At 47.2% G+C, this 22,687-nt stretch overlaps 1 protein-coding gene and 1 pseudogene across 2 annotated transcripts in view; one reads left to right on the forward strand and one right to left on the reverse strand.

Annotated features, from left to right (window-relative positions):
• The window catches only part of CDH3 (cadherin 3), a 57,115-nt gene that overhangs the window by 5,038 nt on the left and 29,390 nt on the right, over positions 1–22,687 (forward strand). The window lies entirely within an intron of this gene.
• LOC117976268 (calponin-2-like) lies at positions 98–22,584 on the reverse strand (annotated as a pseudogene).

Below are 22,687 nucleotides of genomic sequence, written 5' to 3' on the forward strand. Positions count from 1 at the left end.
CAAGTTCAATAATGCATCTGACTGAGCACAAATTAACATCAAGATGGTTTTGTCTATTTCAGCTCTGGGTGTAAAAACTGCCTTTTATTGTGGAAGCCCCTACTCTGGGGTATGCCCTTTATTTACATTTCATTTTTCCTGTAAGCATATATTTCGCATCTGCATAGATCAGGCACTGTTCCACAACTTCAACTAAAGCAATGAACAAAACGAAGTCCCTGCCCTTGGGGAGCTTACAGTCTAGTAATTTTTCTTTTTTTCTTAAAAACAGAGGTTTTATTCCATTTGGTCCACAGTCGATGCTTCACATTATCTCACGGTGCAGGGCCCCTGGGTAAGGGGGGGGTCCCTGTGCAGTACTTGGCAGGGCGTGTGGCCAGGGGAGATGAAGCAGTATAGCTGGTCAGGCCCAGAAGGGGAGATGGAGGGCTGGGGGCTCCTTAAAACCTACTGAGGGGCGAGGCGCGGTGGCTCACGCCTGTAAACCCAGCACTTTGGGAGGCTGAGGCGGGCAGATCACATGAGGCCAGGAGTTGAAGACCAGCCTGGCCAACATGGTGAAATCCCGTATCTACTAAAAACACAAAAATTAGCTGGGTGTGATGGTGGTGTGCCTGTAACCCAGTTACTTGGGAGGCTGAGGCAGGAGAATCGCTTGAGCCCAGTAAGTGGAGGTTGCAGCAAGCCAAGATCACGCCACTGTACTCCAGCCTGGGCAACACAGTGAGACTCCGCCTCAAAGAAAAAAAAAAAAACCTGAGGACCACAGTAGGGGGTGGTTAGCATGGAGAGGGGGTCAGGTTTAGCCCCAACAACTCAGAATTCTACTTCCTTGTGCAGGCCTCAGTTTCCCCACCGGGCCCCTGGGCAGGCCTGAGGGTCCTAGAGAAAGCCGGCCACTCAGGAGCCTGACATATTTTAGCATCGTGGTCAGGTCCCCTCTCCTAGGGGACTCATTTCCCAGCACCCTCTCCACTGTCCCTGCCCCATTCCTTGGGGGAAAAATATATATATTTTTTCTTTTTTTGAGACGGAGTTTTGCTCTTGTTGCCCAGGCTGGAGTGCAATGGCGCAGTCTCGGCTCACCGCAACCTCCACCTTCTGGGTTCGAGCGATTCTTCTGCCTCAGCCTCCCAAGTAACTGGTACAGGCATGAGCCACAACGTCTGGCTAATTTTGTATTTTTAGTAGAGATGGGGTTTCATCACGTTGGTCAGGCTGGTGTCGAACTCCCGACCTCAGGTGATCTGCCCACCTTGGCCTCCCAGAGTGCTGGGATTACAGGTGTGAGCCACCACGCCCGGCCATATTTTTATTTTAATATTTCCTGAAGCTTCTGTGGGTACAGAAACCACAAACTGATCGGCTGACAAAAGGGGGAAGAGGCAAGGCAACTGGAAACCTTCGGGGACCGGTTCCCTCCACGCCCAGGTCTCTTCTCCCCAGCACAGCTCAGCCCATAGCCTGGACGTGCCAGCAGGGACCCTCACCCTACATGCATCGGGATACAGCCTTAACCCCTTCCCCCACAGCCCGGTGGCCCAGTTCTGCGAAGGAACCAAGGCAAGGGGGGAATATCCCTGCTGCCACATCCCATGCCGCCACTCACAGACCCTCAGTTGATTGGCAACATTGAACAGGTTAAAAAAAAAAAAAAAAAGAAGAGGAAAACATAGAAAAACACCAAAACCCAGACAGGGAGACGATGTGGGGAGAGAGCGTGCTGGGAGCCTTAGTAGCTGGCCTCCTCCTGGTAATAAGGGGGATATTCCGGGGGCCTTCCCTGGGCCTGGGCAGTCGTTGGTGCCCGAGGGAGCCCTGTTGGCCACTGGGCCTTGTGGGCAGTAGTTGGAATTGTATATCTGCCGGCCCAGGCCAAAGACCTGGCTACTCTGGTTAGCACCCTGCAGGTAGCCCATCTGCAGGGACACAGAGGAGTTGTCACACTTGTTGGTGCCCAGCTTGGTGTCATAGATGTGCAGCTGGGTCCAGGGAGCCGTCATGCCCACGTGGCTGGCGCACTTGTTTGTACCCATCTGGAGGCTGATGGTCGAGTGGTCCACGGGGGCAGGATATGGTTCTTGGGGCTGTAGAGATGCCTCCTTGTGCCGTACATGGTCATACCCGACTGGCTTGCACATTTGTTGGTGCCCATCTGCAGCCCGATGACACACTGGCCGGCCTTCGTGGTGTTCTAGTCGAAGTTCCGCTCCTGCTTCTTTGAGTACCTGACACTGATGTCCACCCCGCTCTGCAGCCCCTTAGTCTTGGCCTTCCCCGCCAGGGCAAGAAGAGACACCTGCACCTGCATCATGTTCCCACTCTCAAACAGGTTACTGGCCTCAAACAGGTCCATGGGGTTCATGCCATAGCTGACTATGGCCTTGATGAAGTTGGAGAGGTTTTCTAGCTGGTGCCAGTTCTGCATGGAGTGGTTGATCTAGGGGACTGAGCCTGGCTGCAGCTCGTTCATGAGTGTGTGTAAGATAATTCTGTCCTTCACGCCCTTCTGGAAGTCAGGGCTGATGGAGAGGCTGGTGAGTCCCTTGATCCAGCTGTGGAGCTCTGCCTCCTTCTGGGGGTCATATTTGGACAGGAGCCGGTTCTTGACCTCGGCCGAGAGCCAGTATGAGGGGCCCTTGTTGAACTGCATGGAGAATACGGCTGGCAGGTGCGGTGGCAGGACAAGACCGACTGGAGGTGACCAACGGGCCCTAATTTAGTAATTTTCTGTGCTTATGGGCTGCCCTGCAAAGCAGTTGTTGATAATTTCCACTTAGCTGTAAAATGAGGTTGAGGAAGTCAGTGAGAGGTCACTGGTGCAATAAACAGAAGGCCAGGATTTAAACCCTGGTGTTTTGCCTCCACAGCCCAGGGAGATATCCATAAATGTGGCTCCGAGGAATGAATGGGAACTGGACCTTCAAGCCTAGCAGGCCGCTTTCCTGGCTTAGCAGCAGAGTAGGGTTAACTTGCTGAAAACTCTGTCCTGCATCACCAGTAGCTTGTGCCTGGGGAGCAGGTCTCAAACCTCTAGTCTCCCTTCCCACTTCCTCATATGCCACTGTGTTCCTAGGTTACCCAGTGCAGGGTGCTCTCACCTCCCTGCTGCACAAGGAAGGCATTGCTTATGACAAGCAAAGAGTTTCTAGGGCCAGAAACTATACCTCTGCAAAGCATTTGGAGGATGATGGAAGAGGAGGGAGGGAAGGGCTTCCCCAGCTCCCGTCAGTTGAGGCTTTGGTCCTGAGGCTGAACAGTCTCCATTCAGAGACTCGATGTTATTGAAGAATAACAAATGTAGACAAAAGTGCCGAAATGATGAGTGTGCAGACCGATGAACATCACAAACTTAAAACCCCTGTGTTTCTGGCGCACAGATCAAGAAACAGCATTACCAGGGCCTTGGATGCCCCCTCCCTCCTAATTTCAACCCTTCTCTCAAGATAACCACTCTTCTGACTTCTTAGTACCACAGGTGAATTTGCCTGCATTTGAACTTTCTGTAAGAGGATCATACAATTATCTTAGCTCTGGCTGCTTTCATGGCACCACTGAGAGATTCTTGCGTAATTCTGGATGTAGTTCTAGTTGATTCTCATTGTATAGTATTTCATTATGTGACTATCCACAATTCTGCTGTTGATGGGCATTTCAGTAGTTTCCATTTTGTGCAAATTTTCTGGTGACCTGTGCGCCCCTATTTGTTAGTTATACACCTGGGGCACAATTGCTGGGTTAACTGATTACCTGAGGATTCCAGTACTGTGATCCTGGACTGAGATATCAGCTCCTCTCTGTTCTGAAGTAGTGAGGTGTCTTCTGCATTCTCCCACCCCAACAGTCTCCCTGCCAGACCCCACCCCGCCCCGCTTTCCGGAGTCTTGATTTTCATCTGGCCCTAAGCTAAGAGACAGCAAGTTTTTATTTTTTTATTTTTTAATTTTATTTATTTATTTATTTTTTGAGACAGAGTTTTGCTCTTGCCCAGGCTGGAGTGCAATGGCGCGATCTTGGCTCACCGCAACCTCCACCTCCCAGGTTCAAGCGATTCTCCTGCCTCAGCCTTCCCAAGTAGCTGGGATTACAGGCATGCGCCACCAAGTCCGGCTAATTTTGTATTTTTAGTAGAGATGGGGTTTCTCCATGTGGGTCAGGCTGGTCTCAAACTCCCGACCTCAGGTGGTCCGCCTACCTCGGCCTCCCAAAGTGCTGGGATTACAGGCGTGAGCCACCGCGCCCAGCCGACAGCAAGTTTTTATTATGTACTTGGCCTCATCCTTTGTCTTGGGGGAGAAAAGCTTCCCTTTCTTTGTCCTTATCCTGATGCTTGCTTCTTTCCTCAAAAGTAGAAAGGGAATCTGGAAAGGGCCCTGAATTTCTTTTCTTTTTTTTTTCTTTCTTTCTTTTTTTTTTTTTTTTTTTGAGATGGAGTCTCGCTCTGTCGCCCAGGCTGGAGTGCAGTGGCGTGATCTCGGCTCACTGCAAGGTCTACCTCCCAGGTTCATGCCATTCTCCTGCCTCATCCTCCCAAGTAGCTGGGACTACAGGCGCCCGCAACCACGCCCGGCTAATTTTTTGTATTTTTAGTAGAGACGGGCAATTTTTGTATTTTTAGTAGAGACGGGGTTTCGCCATGTTAGCCAGGATGGTCTTGATCTCCTGACCTCGTGATCCGCCCGCCTTGGCCTCCCAAAGTGCAGGGATTACAGGCGTGAGCCACTGCTCCTGGCCGAATTTCTTGATAACTTCTTTCTGGGTAGAGATTTATTTGTTCTTAATTTTTTTTTTTTTTTTTTGAGATGGAGTCTCACTCTGTTGCCCAGGCTAGAGTGCAGTGGCACAATCTCGGCTCATTGTAAACTCCGCCTCCCGGATTCAAGCAATTCTCCTGCCTCAGCCTCCTGAATAGCTGGGACTACAGGCATGTGCCACCATGCCCAGCTAATTTTTTGTATTTTTAGTAGAGACAGGGTTTCACCGTGTTAGCCAGGATGATCTCGATCTTCTGACCTCGTGATCTACCCGCCTTGGCGTCCCAAAGTGCTGGGATTACAGGTGTGAGCCACTGCACCTGGCCTTTTTCTTAATTTTTAAATTAAATTTTTTTTTTTTTTTTTTTGCTGCTGGGTGCGTTGGCTCACGCCTGTAATCCCAGCACTTTGGGAGGCCGAGGCAAGCGGATCACCTGAGGTCAAGGGTTCGAGGCCAGCCTGGCCAACATAGTGAAACCCTGTCTCTACTAAAAATACAAAAATTAGCTGGGCGTGGTGGCAGGTGCCTGTAATCCCAGCTACTTGGGAGGGTGAGGCAGGAGAATCTCTTAAATCTGAGAGGTGGAGGTTGCAGTGAGCGGAGATCGTGTCACTGCACTCCAGGCTGGGTGACAGAGCAAGACTGTCTCAAAAAATATATATATATATATTTTTTTTAAATTAGAGGCGGCCGGCATGATGGCTCACGCCTGTAATCCCAGCACTTTGAGAGGCCAAGGTGGGCGGATCACTTGAGGTCAGGAGTTCGAGACCAGCCTGGCCAACATGGTGAAACCCCGTCTCTACTAAAAATACAAAAATTAGCCTGGCGTGGTGGTGTGCCCCTGTAATCCTAGCTACTCAGGAGGCTAAGGTAGGAGAATTGCTTGAGCCTGGGAGGCAGAGGTTGCAGTGAGCCGAGATTGCACCACTGCATTCCAGCCTGGGCAACAGAGCAAGACTCCACCTCCAAAAATAAATAAATACATAAAATAGAGAAGGGGTCTGACTATGTTGCCTGGGCTGGCCTTGAACCCCTAGCCTCAAGCAATCGTCTTGCCACACCCTCCCAAAGTGCTAGGATTACAGGTGTGAGCCACTGTGCACGGCCCTGGGTGGAGATTTTTATCCTGACCAGTGTGTGGGTGGGCAGCAGCTCCTTATTTGGCCAACATGTTCAAATCCAGCTCCTCTCTTATAGAAACAGTGAAGTGTCTGAGATCCAAAGCCAAGTTGAAATGGTCATTCAGCCAATAAATGTCTGAGTACCTACTAGGTACTAGATACTCAGAGGGTAAGTAAGGCCACAGCTCCTAACCCTCAGTGAACTCCTGATTAGAGTTCAGGTACTGTTTACTGTCAGGTACTGTTCTAGGTGCTGGGAATTCATTAGTGAACAAAATGTGCAAAAATCCTGGCCTCAAAGGGCCACTTACCTGCTAGTATAGAGAGACAGACAAATAAGTACAATATATGCATATACGAGATTGAGGAGGGGCCGGGCATGGTGGCTCACACCTGTAATCCTAGCACTTTGGGAAGCCAAGGCAGGCAGATCACTTGAGGTCAGGAGTTCGAAACCAGCCTGGCCAACATAGCGAAACCCTGTCTCTGCTAACAACAACAAACAAACAAACAAACAAAATAATTAGCCTGGCATGGTGGCAAGCACCTGTAATCCCAGTTTACTCAGGAGGCAGGAGAATGGCTTGAACCCAGGAGGCGGAGGTTGCAGTGAGCTGAGATTAAGCCACTCCACTCCAGCCTGGGCGACAGAGCGAGACTCCGTCTCAAAAAAAGAAAAAAAGATTGAGGGGGAGGTGGGAAAGGAGTGATACAGAGTCACATAGGAGAGGCTGCTGACATGTTCTTGGAGAAACCTCGAGGAACTGATGTCCAAGCTGGCAGCCAAGGAAGAAGAATTAGGCAAGGGAGTTGGGCATGAGAGGTGGCGTGGAGTGTTCTGGCAGAGGAACAACACGAGGGTTCCAGGGACTTGGATACATTGAATCTGGCTGGATCATGGAGTGTGAGGTGGGGAGAGCCAGTGAGGCATAGGTAGGGTCCAGCCCCGCTTGAAATTTGTCTCACCCCATAACAGAGGCAGCAAAGTGTTTGGGGAAATCCCAGTTGTACCAGTATGGAGACATAATGGCTGAAGTCCCAGTTGTACCAGTATGGAGGCCAGGGTCTCTGAAGTCTTCCCTGGAACCAGGATATTGGCCCCTACTCCCAGCAACCCTTCTCAACTCCCCTCCCGCTTCTCAGACTGGAGGACCATGTCTGCCTCAGTTGCCTTTTTCTCATTTCATTTAGTCACCTGGCATTGCCAACCCAGGCAGCAGGGCTGGCAAGGAAGGGCTGTGAAAACTCACCACCACCACCCAGATACCACCTAAGAGCTTACTGAATTCCAGAATCACACTATGTACTTTATGTAATAAGCCCCTTTAATCCTCCTAAAAGCCACATGAGGTGGGTGGAATTGGCCCCATTTAACTGGATAGGAAACCTCGGCTTGTCACTTTGTAACTATCTAAGGTCACCCAGCTAATAAATTGTGGTGTCACATTTTGAACACAGGTGTGACCCCCTAAGTATGAGGCACTGACCATCTGGAAATCAGGGTGGGAAAGGGAAAGATATTTGGAGTCTTCTGGCCCCAGCCAAATTAGAGGAAGATTGGAAATAGTTAACTTCTGACCCAAGGGCTTTGAATTCCTGTTCCCTCCACAGGCCCCTGCTAATCACCAGGAGGGTGGGGGTGGCAGGCACTTCTGCCCAGGACCTCTGGCCTCCCTTTTAAGATATGGGGGAACAAGGAGGGTTCAGATACCAGGTCTGAGAGCACTCAAACTGACAGCCCTCTGCAGAGAACTGTCACCCCACCCCCACCTGCCTCCAGCAGCAAAGACCTCCCACCTCTTGCTCTGGGTAGAAGAGCTTGACAGATCCTTCCCCACTCACTCCTCCTCCCCCAGCCAAATCTGGGCATCCTCAGGGCTCTGGGTTACCTAGAGCATCAGAGGTCTGCAAATTCCTCCAGCTGACAGAATTCCCTCCAGGCTGCAGCTGCCTCTGTCTGTTGGACTTAAGAGTGTTGGGGAACTGCTGCTTGGGCAGTGAACCAGAATGCCTCACCTGGGGAAAGAAAGCCAAACGGGCTCAGTGTGATGGCTGACACCTGTAATCCCAGCACTTTGGGAGGCCTAGGTGGGTGGATCACCTGAGCTCAGGAGTTCGAGACCAGCCTGGCCAACATGGTGAAACCCTGTCTCTACTAAAAATATAAAAATTAGCCAGGCATGGTGGCGTGTGCCTGTAATCCCAGCTACTCGGGAGGCTGAGGTAGAAGAATTGTTTGAACCTGGGAGGCAGAGGTTGCAGTGAGCCGAGATCGCACCACTGCACTCCAGCCTGGGCGACAGAGCAAGACTCTGTCTCAAAAAGCCAAACGTCTTCTTTTCTCCCTCGACCCCATCTTTGAACTCAGGACTCTGGCTCTGTGGCTGTCTAACATCTGAGGAGAGGGTTCAGAGCCAAGGCCACAGAGCTAGGAGGTGGGAGGGCTGGTGGGCTGCCTCCCTTCGTGAGAGCCTCTCCAGGTGCTACTGAACCCCAAGAGGAAAGATCTGTTTTTCCCTAGGACTCTGAGGCATCTTAGGGCTAAATGGGGAGATGGGGAATGGGGAGGTATAATCCCAGGCCCTCTTCTTCTCCTTCAATCTCAGTAGCGCCCCTTTTGTTGAAGACCACTTTAAAGTTGGAAGTTACCTATTAGCAAGAGACCTTGACAACCTGTGTTGTACGCTAGGAGGAGTAGAAGGTATTTTTGCTTGAGTTCTTACTCTAGGGTCTCACATTCGCTTTAGGAAGTCGTTGATCCCCAGGAATTAACTGTGCCTAAGAGTGCATGCGCATCTTTCTAAGAAGTCTCCTCCTTCAAATTTGGGGGCCACAGGTATTCCCCAGATCTCCCAGTCTTTTTCTTTCTTTTTTTTTTTTTTTTTAGAGACAAGGTCTCACTATGTTGCCCAGGCTGGTCTTGAACTCCTGGCCTCAAGTGATCCACCCGCCTCAGCCCCCCAAATTTGGGATTTCCTGTGTGAGCCATCATTCCTGGCCCCCAGTCATTTTATAGAGAAGCTAGAACTACTGTTTAGAGAAATGATTTGCACTTGGGTCCATTTGGAAATTCTTCAGACTCTCGTTAAACCCAGCAGTGGGAAGAGACCTGATGGTATATATCCCAGCACAGGCAAGGGAAAAATGGATTCTAAGCTGTTTCTCATCCCAAATGATGTGGCCTGAGGCGAGTTACTGAGTCCAAGCTCCTCAGCCTTGAGGCCCTAACTTCCCTGTGCGTGCGTGGGAAATGGCCCTGGAGCTATGAGAGGGCGGCTGGCTGGACTGCTCACTGGCCAGTGAGAGGGCCCAGGTGGAGGGTTCGGCTGCTCTCCTGGGTGTCTTGCTGAAGGCTGACTGCCTTCTGAGCGGCCTTTGCACAGCGTGCCCCATCTTGTTGTAACTTCAGGCAGGGGAGAAACAGCAACTTGTGAGCTCTCCCCACACAAGCCAGGACAGGACGCCAGGCCCACACACTGCCTTCTCCCGGTAGAGTCGCTTCATCCAGGCTTCCCACCGTACTTCAAGACCTGCTCTTCCCTTGTCTTTTATGGTCTTTTTCCGCTTCCAGAAGTCTCCTGCATTCCTCAGCTGGGACTCAGCCCCACTTCAACTGGTTTATCCCTGCTTTTGGCCTCTGAGTCAGTAGTTTGCAAGCTTGGCTGGTGATCAAATTGCCTGGGGAGCTTTTTATTTTTTTATCGTCTCCTCCCCAATGTATACCATTTTATATTGTTTACATAGGGACGGTTGGTTGGTTGGGATTTCAGATTAATACATGAAAATATGTTCACTGTAAAGACATACTTTTTTCAATAAAATATGTGGCACTTACTATGTGACAGATAAAGTTCTTAGTACTTTATATGCATCAGCTCATTTAATCCTCAAACATCCCTTGAGGGAGGTACTATTGTTGTCCCCATTTTACAGGTGAGGAAACTGAGGCCAGAGAAGTTAAGTAACTTGCCCAAGATCACACAGCTAAGTAAGTAGTAGAGCTCAGATTCAAACCTAAGCAGACTGAGCTTACACCACTGAACTCTACTGCCTGTAAATAGAAGCAAGTCAGAAATAAACACATGAAGGCTGGGGTATGGTGGCTCACAACTGTAATTCTAGCACTGTGGGAGGTTGAAGTGGGAGGATTGCTTGAACCCAGGAGTTCGAGACCAGCCTGGGCAACATGGTGAGACCCCCGTTTCTACAAAAAATACAAAAATTAGCCAGGCATGGTGGTGCATGCCTGTAGTCCCATCTACTCTACTCAGGTGGCTGGGGCAGGAGAATCGCTTGAACCTGGGAGATGGAGGTTGCAGTGAGCCAAGATCATACGACTGCACTGCACTCCAGCCTGGGCGACAGAGTGAGATGCTGTCTCAAAAAAAAAAAAAAAAAAAAAAAGAGGATCTTTTGAGCCCGGGAGGCAGAGGTTGCAGTGAGCCAAGATCACACCACTGTACTGTAGCCTGGGTAACAGAGCAAGACCCTGTCTTCAAAAAAAAACAAAAAATAAATAAAGAGAAAAAGAAATAAACACGTGAAATTTCTTCCCCAGTTCTACTCTTTTAAGGGCAAGCACATAGTTACTGATTTTATAAGAATCCTTGTAGACTCTTTTTTTTTTTTTTTTTTGCACAAAAAACTTATGTATGCATACAGGAATTTTAAAAACAAGAATTGGACTATATCATGCATACAAATGTTACTCTGCAGCTCGCTTTTTAACTTAGAATCACAGGCATCTTTCCAGACTGTTAAATACACATCTATCTCGTTTTTAATAGCGCCGTAGTCTTTTACATGGTGAATGTACCATGATTTATTTAGCCAGTCTTCTACTTTTATCTTTTACAGATGTGGTGGTAGGGAAGAGTTAACATCAAAATTGTAAAGTGTTTGGATTTTTAGCAATCTAACAATCAGTAATTGCCTTATTAGGAAAGACTGCTGTAGAAAGATGATTGAGTGAACTGTTCATCTTAACATCATCCAGATAAATTGAGCTTTCATGTTTAAACAATACCTTTAAGACAGACTCTGCTGTAAACTATACCATTTAAAAATAGTTTTCATACTAACTTTTGTTTTATGACTATCTAAATAATAGTCAATAGTTTCAAAAGCATATGAATTCACCAAAAATCAAAAACTTTTAAATTGCATGACTCAGAAGTAAACTACCACATTCATTCACACTAGCATTATTTTCCCTGGGTGTTGAGAGATTGAGAATGTGTCATCAGTCAATTCAAAGTGCATTTTTTTCTCAAGTTTTTCTTTAGATTTCAAAATCTAGTTAGCATTTTGCTGAATAAAAGTTGATTTCCAGTCTTAAAGCAGACACTCATTTCTGTTCTTATTTTCCCCCCAAAAGGAGCTTATGAGTTTTTTTCTTAAACTCAAATATTGCTACACTAAAGCCTAGGACAGGGTGGTTGCATTTATATAAAGGATGCATTCTTGAAAACCACAAATAGGCTGGGTGCTGGGGCTCATGCCTGTAATCCCAGCACTCTGGGAGGCCGAGGCCGGCAGATCACGAGGTCAGGAGATCGAGACCATCCTGGCTAACACAGTGAAACCCCGTCTCTACTAAAAAACACAAAAAATTAGCCGGGCGTAGTGGCGGGCGCCTGTAGTCCCAGCTACTTGGGAGACTGAGGCAGGAGAATGGCATGAACCTGGGAGGCAGAGCTTGCAGTGAGCCGAGATCGTGCCACTGCACCCCAGCACTCCAGCCTGGGCAACAGAGCAAGACTCCGTCTCAAAAAAAAAAAAGAAGAAGAAGAAAATTACAAATAATTCATAATTCCCATGATTCAAGACTTATATTCTCATATGAATACATGTGAAATGTATGTATGGGGTGGAGGGGCCAAGGGGATGCTTACAATTCACTACTCTCCAGCTTTGAAATTATGTAACTTACAACTTTTAATTTGGGGGATTTGCATTTCTTCAAACTTTACATAAAAAGCAAAACTAATATTTATGGCACCATTTCAAATTTCTGCAGTTGAAGTTTGCATGAAATATATCTGTATTATAATGTATAGAGTGCCTGAATTGGGGTCCCAGAGCCACTGTGTCTGGGTTGAATCTGTTTGTCCACTTACTACTTGTGGAACCTTGGGGCAAGTTACTTAACCTCTGTGCCTCAGTTTTCTCATCTGTAAAATGAATATAATAATGGGGATCTCATATGGTTATGGTGAAGATTAAATGAGTTTGTGTATGAAACAGCATGTAGTGAGTACATCAATGTCAAGTGCCAGTGGCAGGAGGAATAGCAGTATTGTTATAGCTGGAATAGTTTGTATACATATTTCTTTAGACTGGATTTCTAGAAGTGAAATTGTTGGGTCACGTGACTTTCATAGTTCATTCAACAATTATTAAACACCTACTTTGTACTGGGCACAGTGCTAAATGCTGGGAGACAGTGAGAAGCAAATTCTAGTGGGGGAGATAGGCAATTAAATAATCACTAGTAACCTTTTTTTTTATTTTGGAGATGGCGTCTTACTCTGTATCCTAGGCTGGAATTCAATGGCGCGATCTCAGCTCGCTGCAACCTCCGCCTCCCGGGTTCAAGCAATTCTCCTGCCTCAGCCTCCCAAGTAGCTGGAATTATAGGCACCTGCCAGCACACCTGGCTAATTTTTTTGTGTTTTTAGTAGAGATGGGGTTTCGCCATGTTGGCCAGGCTGGTATTGAACTCCTGACCTCAGGTGATCTGCCCGTCTCAGCCTCCCAAAGTGCTGGGATTACAGGCGTGAGCCACGGCGCCCGGCCAATCACTACTAAACATATAATTACAAGTTGTAATAAATTCTATGGAGGAAAGTTATTCAAAGCCAGAAGGGTTTTTCACAGGGGAATCTGATCTAGTTTGGGAGGGTTGAGGGAAATTTCCCCGAAAAAGTAACTTTTGAATTGGGATCTGAAAGATGTCAGGAGTTAACTGTGTAAAATCGGGATGGGAATGCAAGGAGACACTGTTCCAGACAGAGGGAGTAGTGTGTGCAAAGGCCCTATGGTAGGGGGTTATGCTGTATTTAAGAAGAGGCTCAATGTGGCTAGAGAGAGAGATTAGCACATTAAAGAGTTTGTTTTTTAGGACATGGTGACATGCACCTTTAGTCCCACCACTTGGGGAGGCAGAGGCAGGAGGATCACTTGAGCCTAGGAGGTCTAGGCTGTAGTGCATGATGACTGCATTTGTAAACAGTCACTGCTCTCCAGCCTGGGCCATATAGTAAGACCTTGTCCCTTTAAAAAAGATATTTTTGGCTGGGTGCAGTGGCTCACGTCTGTAATCCCAGCACTTTGGGAGGCTGAAGCCAGCCTTTTTTTTTTTTTTTTTTTTTTTTTGGAGACGGAGTCTTGCTCTGTCACCCAGGCTGGAGTGCGGTGGCACGATCTCACTGCAAGAAGCTCCACCTCCGGGTTCACATCATTCTCCTGCCTCAGCCTCCCGAGTAGCTGGAACTACAGGCACCCGCCACCACGCCCGGCTAATTTTTTTTGTATTTTTAGTAGAGACGGAGTTTCACCGCATTAGCCAGGATGGTCTCGATCTCCTGACCACCTTGTGATCCACCTGCCTCAGCCTCCCAAAGTGCTGGGATTACAGGTGTGAGCCACCGTTCCCGGAGGCTGGTGGATTTTTTAAAGTTTTTTTTTTTTTTTTTTTTTGAGACAGTCTTGCTCTGTCACCCAGGCTGGAGTGCAGTGGCGTGATCTTGGCTCACTGCACACTCCGCCTCCTGGGTTCAAGCTATTCTCCTGCTTTAGCCTCCCTAATAGCTGGGACTACAGGTGCCTGCCACCACACCCAGCTAATTTTTGTATTAGTACAGACGGAGTTTCACCATGTTGACCAGGCTGGTCTCAAACTCCTGACCTCATGGTGATCCACCTGCCTCGGCCTCCCAAAGTGCTAGGATTACAGGCATGAGCCACCGTCCCCGGCCAGATTGTTTTTTATCCCAAGAACAAAGGCATATCACTGAGTTTCAAATAGGAAAGTGACTTTTTTTTTTTTTTTTTTTGAGACGGAGTCTTGCTCAGTCACCCAGGCTGGAGTGCAGTGGCACGATCTCAGCTCACTGCAACCTCCGTCTCTGCCTCCCGGGTTCACGCCATTCTCCTGCCTCAGCCTCCCGAGTAGCTGGGACTACAGATGCCCGCCACGATGCCCGGCTAACTTTTTTTTTGTATTTTTAGTAGAGACGGGGTTTCACCATGTTAGCCAGGATGGTCTCGATCTCCTGACCTCGAGATCCACCCGCCTCGGCCTCCCAAAGTGCTGGGATTACAGGCGTGAGCCACCACGCCTGGCCGAAAGTGACCTTATTTCATTTTTTTCAAATGTACTATGTTGTTGCATTTTAAAGAGATTCATCTTTTTAAATGGAGATTTTTGCACTCATTTATACTAAAGATGATGTTGTATGCACTAAGGTGGTGGGGGTAGAGATGGAAGGGGCCTACGTCTTGGTGGGTGATAGTCTGGGAAGGGAAGCTCTAAGGGAGAAATGGTCAAGGAAGAAGCAGCTGCTAGCTAAACCATATGCCAGGCATTATGCTAAGTATTTTTTTAATCAGATATTTTATTTTATTTTTTATTTTATTTTATTATATTATACTTTAAGTTTTAGGGTACATGTGCACAATGTGCAGGTTAGTTACATATGTATACATGTGCCATGCTGGTGTGCTGCACCCATTAACTCGTCATTTAGCATTAGGTATATCTCCTAAAGCTATCCCTCCCCCCTTCCCCCACTATGCTAAGTATTAACTCATTCAACTGAGGTAGATATTAGCATTATTCCCATTTTATAGCTGAGGAAACAGGCCCAGAGAGGTTAGCCAACTTGCCCAAAGTCAGTGTGGGCCTGGTAATTGAGCCCAGGCACTCTGGCTCCAGACTCTGGGCTGCTTCTGATGCCCGGATTCTGTTCTCAAGCTGAGTACATGATATGCTATTCCCTGGGGGAGAATGCTGGAAAAAGACCATATTTGGGTTAAGTAAAGATCGTGAATTTAAGTTTTGACATACTGATTTCAGGATATCTCGAAAGCATCCAAAAGAGATACTGAATAGACAGATATAAGTGTTGGTCAGAGGAAGGATCTGGATATTTAAATTTTTGATATGTGGTCTGAAGTGCCATCAAAAAGCCATACCAATTTACCTTCTCATGAGAAATAAATGAGAGAATCAAGAACTTTGAAAAAAAGCAACAAACTGCTTTCCCCAGATGCACTTCCAGAAGCTGACTCAGTAGAAGTGATAGGTGGGCGGTCGGCAGGGAATCTGGATTTTTTAAATTGTTTGCCAGATGATTCTATCAGCTATGTATGGGAATCACTGCTCTGTGACAACATTAAGGCCTCTTTGAAGAGCTAAATGTATAGAAAGGAACAAACTGGTGAGATGTGAATGAAAGAAGCATAGCATTTTATTGATATTATTATTATTATTTTGAGACAGGGTCTCTCTCTGTTGCCCAGGCTGGAGTGCATGGTGTGATCACGACTCACTGCAGCCTTGATCTCCCAGGCTCAGGTGATCCTCCCACCTCAGCCTCTCAAGTAGCTGGGACCACAGGCATGCACTATCACTCCCAGCTAATTTTGGTAGAGATGGGGTTTCGCCATGTTGCCCAGGCTGGTCTCAAACTCCTAGACTTAAGTGACCCACCTGCCTTGGCCTCCCAAAGTGCTAGAATTACAGGCATGAGCCACTGTGCCTAGCTGCATGGCATTTGGGATTTAATTTCCTATGCTTGCCCCTATGGCAGTTGATCCCATTTTTAAACTTTCTGCTTATATTAGGATTCTGAATGGCCTTCACCTTCCTGTCCTTCTGTGTTGCTTTTTAAATCACTGCCCCTGGTTTTTAATACTTTATTGTGCTTTTTAAAGCACAACACAGCTGGGCGCGGTAGCTCACGCCTGTAATCCCAGCACTTTGGGAGGCTGAGGCGGGCAGATCATGAGATCAGGAGATTGAGACCAGCCTGGCTAACATGGTGAAACCTCATGTCTACAAAAGATACAAAAAATTAGCCGGGCGTGGTGGCATGTGCCTGTAGTCCCAGCTACTCGGGAGGCTGAGGCAGGAGAATCACTTCAAACTGGGAGGTTCAAGTGAGCCGAGATCATGCCACTGCACTGCAGCCTGGGTGACAGCGTTAGCCTCTGTCTCAAAAAATAATAAATAAATAAATATAAAGCACAACACATCATATTTGACCCTAACAAGCACCTGGGGGTGTGTGTGTGTGTGTATTCCCATTTTAGAGACTGGAAATTAAGCAGCAATAAATGGCTTACATTTATTGAGTACTTACTGTTAAACAGTTTAGAGATTAAGTGATTGACCCAAGGCTGCAGAGCCAATACACAGCACTTTTACCTACCAGACCCTTAATTGTTATCACAGCTGTCTCAGGTTGATCACTGGGATCTTTGTTCTGGCATGGTCCTTGAGGATGGTAGCCAGTGAGCCAGACAGCACACCTCATGCTGAGTCAGCCGCGTTCCAAACTCTCAGAGTGCCTAGTTTGGGTTTCACTCTGGGAGGGAAGACTCACCTCCTAAGGGTTATGAGGAACTTGATGAACACAGCAGAGCTTTCGTCAGCCAAAACTCCCCTGGAACTGCTTTCTCCACCCTCAGCGACATGGGGTTGCCATATAATTTTTCTAGTCAGGGGAAAAACTCACATCAAATTCTGATTGAAAATCAAATACACGTTTACTGTGGAAAAACTGGAAGATAAGCAAAATGGGGGCCTACCACCCATACGGGACCTTTGTCTTTTCAAATGAATATTTGAAATCAATCGTCCGTTTCCCAATCTTTCCACCTGAGTCTTTGTTGAGGGTATCTGATCTGAGGCAGAGGGCCCGAGTCTGAATGATTTCACCACTCACTCTCCAGGCTTGCCTCCCCAGTATCCCAGCTTCCTCTTCTGCTTGGCTGGGTCAGAGAAGGGCTGCAAGCTGAGGCCCTCACACACCCCGTCAGCCCTATCTGTGAGAAGATCCAGGTCCAGGGGGCCTGTGTGTAGATGGGCGCCATCCGCCAGGTGTAACTGCACTCCACCTGGGTTCTGTTGCCCTCCAGGAGCTGCTCTGCTTACAGCTCTGGGGAAAAAGGCCTGGACACCCAACAGGTGCACCCAGGGCTCTGGCAGGCCCTTGCAGAGCTGCCCCAAGCTTGCTAGGCAAGGGCAATGGGCCTCCCAGCATGCCCAGGGGTGGGTCCCAAGTGAATCCAGGAGCCCCAAGGCCTCTTGGGATCCCAGCATGTGCAGCCTCTTCCCCCCACCCCACTTTGCTGCCCTATGACCTCTCCCGTGGGTCTCCTCAAAACGGGTCTGGCTCACTGGCCACCATCTTGGTTTTCTTGTGCGTGGAAAATACTTGGTGACGGAGAGAGGCAGACCACAGCCTTGGTACCAGGGCTCAGCCCCTCTCTCTCTCTCCATTTTGGTACAAGAATAAAACTATAAATATTTTATATAATAATTGTCAGCCTTATGCTATAAATGGCTTTATGACCTGCTTTTTTCCCCCCTCTGCAAAATACTTTTTCCTGGGTAGGTTTTCTTTTATAATATTTAAGGCTGTAGATTAGGCATTTGGATGACTGTGGCACAGCATAATTAACTGCTCTGTTGAGAGTTAGGTTGTTGAGACCTTTTTTTGCTTTTTTTCCCTATTAAGCAAGTCACGAACATCCTGGCAGGTATGGTTTTGTCACATCTGGGATGGTATCTTGGCACAATTCCTGGGTCAACGGGCTTGTTTAAGGCATTTTAATTTGCCAGAAAGGTTGTGCCAGTTAATATTCCCCCACCCCTAGCAATATATAGCAGCACCCAGTTCCCAACTGTGACACAGCACTTGGCCTTTTAATTTGTATTTCTTAGTTGGTGAACTTTTTTCTATATGTAGTTTTACTTAGGAAAAATGCCAGAATCTTTCTTCAAGTCACTTCCACCTACTTTTCCCCGGTGCCCTCTTATCCCAATCCCTTAACAGAAGGTAGTGATCGCTATAAGGACAAATTTGTTTGTTTTGTGAGCTAGGTATTCCCTAAAGCAAGCTAGAATAGAAATTTCCTAGGCAATCTCTTCCCCCAACTCCCCAGGCTGCCTTTTGGCCACAATATGTTTAAGATGATGTTTTCCTTTTCCTCTAGTCAAAATACCCAGAGAACAGTAGGGAAATTGGTGGAGAGTGATCACTTGATGGACATTTTGTCTACGGAGAGATGGGTGGTTTTATTTTGCCAGAACATCCAGTAATGTTGGACATCAGGACCACATAGCACCTCCAGGAAGAGACAAGCTCCTGACCTTCAAGGGTATTCCCTTGGGAGTATGGAGGTGTCTAGGCAAATTCCAACCTAAAAGCAGGCCTGGAACATAAGACAAATGAGTTCTCAGCCCAGCATCCATCAATTCTTATAAGTCTATTTAAAAAGCTTTCTTTTCCCAATAGCTCCAGTACCCCAGGGACCAAACTCTTCTTGCCCAAGTTTTATTAGTGGCGCCAGTTCAGGACCCGAGGCCAGGCTTGGCAGGATGATCTTTAGAGAGGAGCTTTGAACATAGGCCAGAGACTCCTGGTTTCCACTGGATGTCTTCTATTGAGTGCAGATACATAGAGCTCTGGCTTTTTTGTTAATTTGTCTTTTTATTTATTTTTACCTATAATGTGTCCTATGATATTAATTGTTAATTTCTCTAGAAGCAGCCTCAGGTTACTGATTCCCTTTTTCCCTTCCCCGACAATATTTTAGGGAATGTACATTTAGGCTCAGTGCTAAAAGCTGTCCATTTATATTGGTAGAGCAGGCACCTCTTCATCAGGTTCATTGACCTTGTAATTCAGAATCCTTGTGGGAGAAACTGAGGCTAATGCGGTCAAATGACTGTCTGAGGCCCTGGATGGGTGTGGAAGAAAGAGCTATGTTTAGGCTTTCATTTTCCAGCCTTAAATTCTGAACTATTGCCCCATGTGCTCATCATCAAGTTGCCCCAGAAAGAGTTTGATGCAAGCCCATTCATGCCTCCGTGATTTGGCCAAGATGTGTGGCCTTGTGGAACCATGCTGCAGTTAGGAACAGGAGTCAGTTTACTTCGCTGACTATTAAAAGACGGGGTAAAGGAGGGATGAGTGATGATGAGACCTGGTTTCGTATCAGTTTCATTATGAAACTAGTGATACAAGCCAGTGGTGCCAGGAAGCCTCTGGGAGGAAATTGTAATGATCTGCCCCAGGGCTTACCATTTACTCTGTCTTGACTCGTAGCTTGCAGAGAAGACTACTCATGTTCCTACATGTGCCTAGCAAGTTTCCCTAGAAAGGCCAGCTTTTTCATGAAATCTCCATCTTCTGCTTCCTCTGGTAAACCACAGAGGACCCCTACAAAACAGCCCTCTCCAAATGCAGACTGAGCCAGTTCCCTATTGTGCCCTCTGGTCCCATGTGTCACCATCTTTGATCAGCTTCATCCATTGAGTAAAGCATACAGCTGTAGCTAACTTCTTCCCACTTTGAGAGAGAATTTTTCGATGGTATACATAGAAAGAGGCCAGGATGTGGATGTCAGAAGCCTAGGTTAATTGTAAGTAGTCTAAGGTACCTTTTTATTGAGAGCTTACCTTACTTATTCTGGGCCAGGCACAGTATTCAGTGCTGTTTGAACACTATCCCATTTAATCTTCCTAATAACCTGATGAGGTAGGTATTGTTTCATTTTCCAGATGAGGAAACTGAGCTTCTATATAATCATACAATTTGCCCAATCATGTGATAGATAAGTGACATTATAGGGATTGGAATCCAAGTCTTCTGGACTCCAAATTTCGTATTCTTCATTATTTCCCTGCCTTCAGGATTTGAAACCTGATCTTGCTGCTTCCTGGGGCAGTTCAACCCCTGGCAGCCTCTTGTTTCCTGAGTTGTCAGATTGGGAGAAGTAATACCACATTGCAGGTTATTTTGTGAGGATTTGGGTAGGAAAACACTTAGCTGGGTATCCTGAGCAGAGTGGGTGTTTGAAGCTTATTCCTATCAGTCTGGACCATTGCCCCTTGGTTGTGCTCTGTACCCAACTCAAAGCAGTTGAGAGCTGATGGGGCCAACTCCTCAGATGTATCTGGAATATGCACCCTGAGTGGGAGGCACATACACCTATAATACATGACCATTGGCTTCCCCTTGATTGTTGACACTGTCCCTTCTACAAATAGATGCACAGCCCAGATACTGTGCTACAAATATGTGGAACCATGTAACAGTGGAAATATGCCAGAAGACAGGGTAGTAGAGTGAGTTGTACACTCTAGTGGGAAGCAGATTTTGTAGACAGCGGGAAGAGGATTTCTAGCTCCTGGTGGGGTGGGGTGGGGTGGGCAGTAGCAGCTCTCAGAGTTTTGGGGATTAAGTCTTCTGAGTAGTAGGGGAGTCAATCCATTAGCCTCCTTCTGGGTTACCTGGTAGGAGAGGATTGGAGTCATTGAGTCTCTCCTTAAAGGAAATAATTGACAGAATTGTCTGGTTAGCCCTTTACTGGCTAAAGATCTTCCCTTAGGAAGAGGGCTGTTTTAGGATTGAGAAAAGTGGCCAGGCACAGTGGCTCATGCCTGTAATCCCAGCACCCTGGGAGGCCAAGGTGGGAGGGTCACTTGTGCCCAGGAGTTCTAGACCAGCCTGGGAAACATAGCAAGACCCTGTATCTACCAAAAAAAAAAAAAAAAAAAAGTGACCTTTAGTCACTCACTTTGGGAGGCCAAGGTGGGTGGATCACTTGAGTTTGAGACCAGCCTGACCAACATAGTGAAACCCTGTCTCTACTAAAAATACAAAAAATTAGCCAGGCCTGGTGGCGGGCGCCTGTAGTCCCAGCTACTCGGGAGGCTGAGGCAGGAGAATGACGTGAACCTAGAAGGCGGAGCTTGCAGTGAGCCGAGATCGCGCCACTGCACTCCAGCCTGGGCGACAGAGCAAGACTCTGTCTCAAAAAAAAAAAAAAAAAAAAAAAAAAAGAACATTATTAGTACTTAAGTAGTTCTTGAATGAATGCTGCATTGACGAACCTGGCTTTAGAACCTGACCACCCTGGGTTCTCATTCTAATTCCAAGCTGTTCGACCTTTGGCTAGTCATCTCACCGCCACCACCCCTCACCCCCAGCCCTAGTTTCCTCATGTGGTAAATGGTGGGTAATGGTCTGTAAGGTTCTGGGGGTCTACACATTCCCGGTTGGGGTTTATTTTTCTTGAAATGGTTTTGCTCTGTCTCCAGCTGGGGTGCAGTGGCAAGAGCATGGATCCCTGTAACCTCGACCTCCTGGGCTCAAGGTATCTTCCCACCTCAGTTACCTAAGCAGCTGGGACTACATCATGGTTTGGAGTTTCAACTTGTACGTTACTCATGATGGTTCTGTGAAGTGTATTATCCATCTTCCAAATGAGAAAGCATAAATACCTAATAAGTTAATTCAAGTTCTACATCAGCAGTGATATTTCCAATTAATGGATTCTTGAGGGACTTTTACAGGGTCTTCAGCCCAGCTTTAAATAATACTGAATCAGCCTGGCACAGTGGCTCATGCCTGTAATCCCAGCACTTTGGGAGGCCAAAGCGGGTGGATCGCTTGAGGCCAGGAGTTCGAGACCACCCTGGGCAACATGGTGAAACCCTGTCTCTACTAAGAATACAAAAATTAGCTGGGCGTGGTGGTGCACTCCTGTAGTCCCAGCTACTCAAGAGGCTGAGGCAAGAGAATCGCTTGAGCCCGGGAGGTGGAGGTTGCAGTAAGCTGAGATTGCACCACTGCACTCCAGGCTGAGTAACAGAGCGAGACTGTGTCTCAAAAAAACAAAAACAAAAAAGTAGTACATAAATATTATCTATTAATAGTAATTTAGAAGGGGAGGGATTTTAGATTGATGTACTTTTTTTTTTTTAAGAGACAGGGTCTAGCTATATTGGCCAGGCTGGACTCAAACTCCTGGGCTCAAGCAATCTGCCCACCTCAGCCTCCCAAGTAGCTGGTACCACAGGTGCCTGCCACCATGCCCAGCTGAGATTTGATGCCCACTTGCTAGATTTGCCATAACAAAGTGCCAGGTACTGGGGTGGCTTAAATAACAGAAATTTATTTTCTTATAGTTCTGGCTTGTAGATGGACAACTTCTCCCTGTGGCTTCACATGGTCTTCCCTCTGTAACTACCTGTGTCCAAACCAAACTTCTTTCTCTTCTAAAGATACCAGTCATGCTGGATTAGGGCCTAGCCTAATGAGTTCATTTTACCATTTTTTTTTTTTTTGAGATGGATCTTGCTCTGTTGTCCAGGCTGGAGTGAGGTGGTGCGATCTCGGCTTACTGCAACCTCTGTCTCCTGGGTTCAAGCGATTCTCCTGCCTCAGCCTCCCGGGTAGCTGGGACTACAGGCGCAGGCCACCATGCCCGGCTAATTTCTGTATTTTTAGTAGAGACGGGATTTTACTATGTTGGCCAGGCTGATCTCAAACTCCTGACCTCAGGTGATCCGCCTATCTCGCCCTCCGAAAGTCCTGGGATTACAGGCGTGAGATACCATGCCTGGCTGACTTCATTTTACCTTAATTACCTCTTTAAGGTCCCTGTCTTCACATTTAATGGCCATTTTAGGTACCAGTGGTTAGGACTTCAACATAAGAATTTTGGAGGGACACAACTCGTGTTAAGGGAAAACTTGGACCTGCAGAAAAATTGAGAAAATAAGTTGC

Source organism: Pan paniscus, chromosome 18, assembly GCF_029289425.2.
Source record: "Pan paniscus chromosome 18, NHGRI_mPanPan1-v2.0_pri, whole genome shotgun sequence".
NCBI lineage: Eukaryota > Metazoa > Chordata > Mammalia > Primates > Hominidae > Pan > Pan paniscus.